This window comes from Sapajus apella, unplaced genomic scaffold (assembly GCF_009761245.1).
Source record: "Sapajus apella isolate SASKATOON/1434 unplaced genomic scaffold, GSC_monkey_1.0 scaffold9, whole genome shotgun sequence".
NCBI lineage: Eukaryota > Metazoa > Chordata > Mammalia > Primates > Cebidae > Sapajus > Sapajus apella.
This window is the reverse complement of record NW_022436949.1, coordinates 36,779,851-36,785,091: the sequence shown is the minus strand read 5'-3', so window position 1 is coordinate 36,785,091 and position 5,241 is coordinate 36,779,851.

Here is a 5,241-nt window from a genome sequence, read left to right as displayed (position 1 = left end):
TCCAAGATTGGATGCCTTAGTTTGTGTGCCAATGTAAGAGCTGCACTCAGCTAAGCCTTGCAGAATGGCACAAGAAGAGAGATGCTGGTTTTCACAGCTTCCCTAAAGACATTTTCTCAAATAAGCCTGTAGGGCTCTGAAGAACCCTTCTGATTATGATGCTGGGACACATTTCACAATACTCTCACCTACATGGCCCTCTCCCCAACACCATATCTTCATGAGACTTTTCTTAGTCTCGCTTAATTGTCAATCCAGCCCTGTCTGCTTTCTCTTGTTAAGAATTGCTCAATATTTTTCTTACACTTCTGTCACTATTTCTTACTGTCCAGCACTATTATAGATTTATACATTTTAAAGTATCTTTTTGTCCTTTCAAGGGAATTTAGACAGAAGGCATAAAAGATACATGCAGTTAGTTTGCTGTAATGTTCAAATTCTTTCCACTGACCTTTTATTTTAAATATACTTTAATATCTTTGATTCTATTTGAACTTATTTGAATCAGTATTATTTCATTGAATTTGGGTTGTCTTGGGTTTTCTGGCGAAATGTAATACATAATAATAGCTTTTGCACTTAATATTTTTTTCCTGTTGAATACTACCTTCTGAAACTGACTTTATACTTTTGTCTTTTAACAGCCATTTCCGTTATAACTTACTGTTTTATCATTCCCTCTCTTTCAATTTTATTATGTTAGCTCACATCTCCTGTCAATATATTGTCTGTTAGCAAAATTATCTTTAAAGTATTAACTTATATCTTCAATTTTATGCTTCTTGTATTACTATTTCCATGTATATAAGTGGATCTAATTTCTTTAAATCTTTTGACATCCTGAAAATTTTGCTCAGGAAGATAAAGGTTAAAAGTAACTTTATTGGTATAGTGAAAACCATTTAAATGAATATCAAATTGTTAAACTCTTGAAAAGATAACATCAACCAATTGTTTACTCCCAAGTCTTTGCAGCTCCTTCATCTCAAATGCAAACGCTGCCACATCCACCAATCTTAAACCAGTATATTATAATATTTAACCCTAATCAAGCCTATTCCTCTCCCCGCCCCATGCCTACCACACTTAATGAAAGACCTGACTTAAATCAGATTCAAAGTCTTGCTGATACCCTGACTTCTTTCTTCTCTTAATGAGAGGCTACTGCAACTGGTTTGGTAGTATTCTCCCTTGCTGAGATAATGTGTATCTAGCTTTGTGTGATTAACAGGTTGTGATTTTTTTAAAGGAGCCAGAATTCAACAGGTGTCCGTTGTTTATGTGATTTTCCCATTTGGAAAACTAAAGAGTTGAATTTATAAGAAAAACATAAAATTATTTAAGAAGAAATGAACCACACTGTAATAATAGCATATAAAATGACTATATAGACGCTTAAGCACATTTTACGCTATGGGTATGCCAGCCCCAATTCTTGCTCACTAAGAAAAATAACACTCTTAGCCATGTGCGCCTAAGGAAAAATTTCTGTTGATCAGCTTTTGTCTGAATCCTTTTCAGTAGTGTGATTTTATATCATTCATTTCCTTTCCTTTTCTCTTTACATTCAACACTATGCATTTAAATGATTATTTCAAAAGGACATTTAAAGGATTATTTCAAAAGTTTTTGTTCCTTTTTATTGATGTGTTTTATTTCATGGTGTATACACATCACATTTTCTTTATCTAATCCACAATTGATGGGTGCCTGCATTGATTCCGTATCTATGCTACTGTGAATAGTGATGTGATAAACATATGAATACAGGGATCATTTTGGTAGAATGATTTATTTTCCTTTGCATATATACCCAGTAGTAACTTACTTCTAGCTATTTGAGAAATATCCAAAGTGCTTCTGCAGTAATGTGGATGTACCTAGAGGCCATTATCCTGAATGAATTAGGGCAGAAGCAGAAAAGCAAATGCTGTATATTTCAGGCATAAGTGAGAGCTAAACATTGGGTACATACGGACACAAAGATGGGAAAGATAAATGCTGGGGATTCCAAAAAGGGAGAGTGACAGGAGGGGGAAAGAGTTAAAAAATAAACTATCAGGCACTGTGTTCACTACTTGGGCAATGGGATCATTAGGTGCCTAACCTGAGCATCACGCAATGTATCCATGGAACAAACCTGTATATGTACTCCCTGAATCTAAATTAAAACATAAATAAAGCTCGTTGTTTGTGAGTCATCCCGCCCAAAAAAGTAAACAATTACTTCCTTATTTTAATATTTATTTATTAGAGCAACGAGTTCCTCAATAAATTTACTCCAAGTTATTCCTCAAAGTACAAGATCTTTATCAATAATATTTTTAAGGACATGTACTTTCTTTCTTATGTAATGTCTCCTTAGAGTTCTAAGCTCTGATTTCCATAGTTTTTAAACTTGTAAATTTGTGTTTAAAAGCCATTCACTTATTAGGAGAATAGTGTAGCTTTCAGATGAAGTCTATCCCTGGAACATAAAATCCTTTCAGGAAAAAATGTATTTTATTAAGAAATTTCTGTGTAGTATTCATGCACATTCCCCTTGAATAGGAAAGGTAAAGCTCTTTAGGGTTTATTGGTGAAGTTTTATGTTGTAGTGAGTGTCTTTCTGTGGTAAGATATCCAAGATGAGGAGAAGGAAGGTTTTTTTTTTTTTTTTTTGCCACTTTCTTCACTCAAATAGATTGTTGTTTTGCCCAGTGAGGATTACCAAGTTACTTAAGAAATTTTACTGTCAGTTAATCATTAGAAAGAATTAGGTGCTAAAGTTAATATATTAGCTTCACACTCTAAACATACCCTTTGTACAGTTACCAATCTAATGTTATTAGAAATGGAACAAAATGATTACAGAGATTTAAACAAAGGTAGAAAGCCACAAAGTAAAATGCAGAATTGACTTAAGAACTAAACCCCAGTAAGCGTGTACTAATGAATTAACTGGTCTTCAATAGACTTTCTAATAGAAGACTAAATTATGATTAGCTAAAGGCAATAGAAAATGTAATTGGTACTTGGCAAGGATCTTTAGAATTCAGGCTGCCCTAAAAATGGAAAGCATAAGTGACAATATAAGTGACTATATTATGTTTTACACAAAAATTGCTAATAATTTTAAAGCATATTTGACTATTTGACAGTTTTTTTTTAAGTTCAGTAAACATTTAGATTTTTAAAAGTAAAAATTATAAACCGTGTGTAAACATTCATGTAAATAAAGTTTTAATATTATTTTGTCAATTTAGCTCTATAGGTAACTAACTGTTACTAAGGCCATAAACAAAATTAAGTTCACAATGCCATCATTTTGTGTTTCTACACATTTTTCTTAACACATTTTGTGGATACCAATTCTGTAATTTCATCTCATAGTTTTGGGGAGACTGAAGAATGCAGCTGGACTGAGAGATGAGGGGGAATATGTGTCACTGATTAGTAGGAAAAAACAGATAAAGAATATGGTGGAAGGAAACAATCAGGAATTAAATTTTGGACTTTAGAGATGGTTCTAACTTTTAATTTTATTTTTGAAGATAAAAACCTAGAATTTTAATGTGAATTTTCTGCTGGAGATATTTTTGAGTGGATGATCAGGCTATGGCTTACAGATAACAGCAGAACCTTGGGGTAAATATGGCCTTCTTGCTACAGCACATAGAATGAGAATAGATGAAAGCAATTAAATAACATGAGAGATCCTGCAGAATAGAAACAGGAGGAGACCCAACACTTCTGAAAACAATGAAAATGTGTTATTGTGTTAGTTTTCACACTGCTAGAAAGAACTACCCGAGACTGGGTAATTTAAGAAGAAAAGAGGTTTAATTGACTCACAGTTCCTCTAGGCTTGGGAGGCCTCAGAAAACTTATAATCATAGCAGAAGGCAAAGAGAAAGCAAGAACCTTCTTCACAAGGGGGCAGGAGAAAGTATGCACAGGGAAAATTGCCACTTTTAAAACTATCAGATCTCATGAGAACTCACTCACTATCAGGAGAACAGCATGGGAAAGATGCCTCCATGATCCACTCACCTCCCACTGAGCCCTCCCTTGGCATTAGGGATTACAATTCTCGAGATCAGATTTGAGTGGGGACACAGAGCTAAACCATATCAGTTATGAATGTGCAATAGATTCTATAACAGATTAATGCATTCATATTTACTAATCCTTCTGTCTATCCCAGATACAAATTAATGATCCAGAGTTTGGTTTTACCTATTTATGTAATTACCAGGTTTAATCTTGCTTAACAGCTGGGAATGTATGCTTCTAATTATGAAAGAGAAAAGATTCCTTTTGCACTCTGTCCTAAATTCAAACAGCCTGACCCTAACAGCTTGTTATTCTAAGCTTGGCTAGGCCTGGGTCATGAAAGAAGGGCCATGAAATTTTGGAGAGTTGGATATCGCAGATCTGTGAGTCTTTTCTGATAACCGGCACAGTTGTAAGAACAGAGGAGGGATTCAATAAATCGTTGCTGTAGGTTACATGGATCCTTTGTTGCATAGCAGTTTCTATCTCTTGTCTGTGCCTATATTGCTTATATTTTTATTGCATGGATAAAAGGAAGGAGGAGGAAGTATAGATAAATAATATTTAGGGTTTGTTAATGCATGAATTGTTGCTATAATAATATTTATTTAGTTCATAGCTTTCTTAGGATTTCCAAGAGATTTAGGTAAGTTTGATTTCCCAAAAGCTTCATAATTAGTACTTCCATAGCCCATTGAGAATTCCCAGATCAACTGATACTCAAGTGTTGACATTTAATTTATGGTGTAATGTTGACATTTAATTTATAATGCAAAACTGTGAAAGAGACAAAAACATTGATGTTTATTTCCCTGTCATGTTTTGTTAATTATACCCATTTTAACCAATATTTTTCCTTTATGATTTATTACACTCTAGTGTGCTGTGCAAAACTCAGGAAAAGTTTTTTCAAGTTCGTGATACAAAACTTTTTCAGTTTCGCATTTGTTTTCTGTATAATATTTTTTACTTTTAAATGTTACCTTCAGTATATAAATTGGAAATAATGGATTTACAGTTAAATTTTTTATGCTTTAATGAGATCCCATAAAGCTTTAGAAAGTTTACACTATCTAACTTGGTTTTAAACTAATAAATATTTTATGATTTCTCTGGGGTTATTTTTTAAGCATTACATTACCAGACCTAAGCTTAGATTGTTTCTTATTTCCTAATATGTTTTTATTTGTAGACTCACCAAAGAAT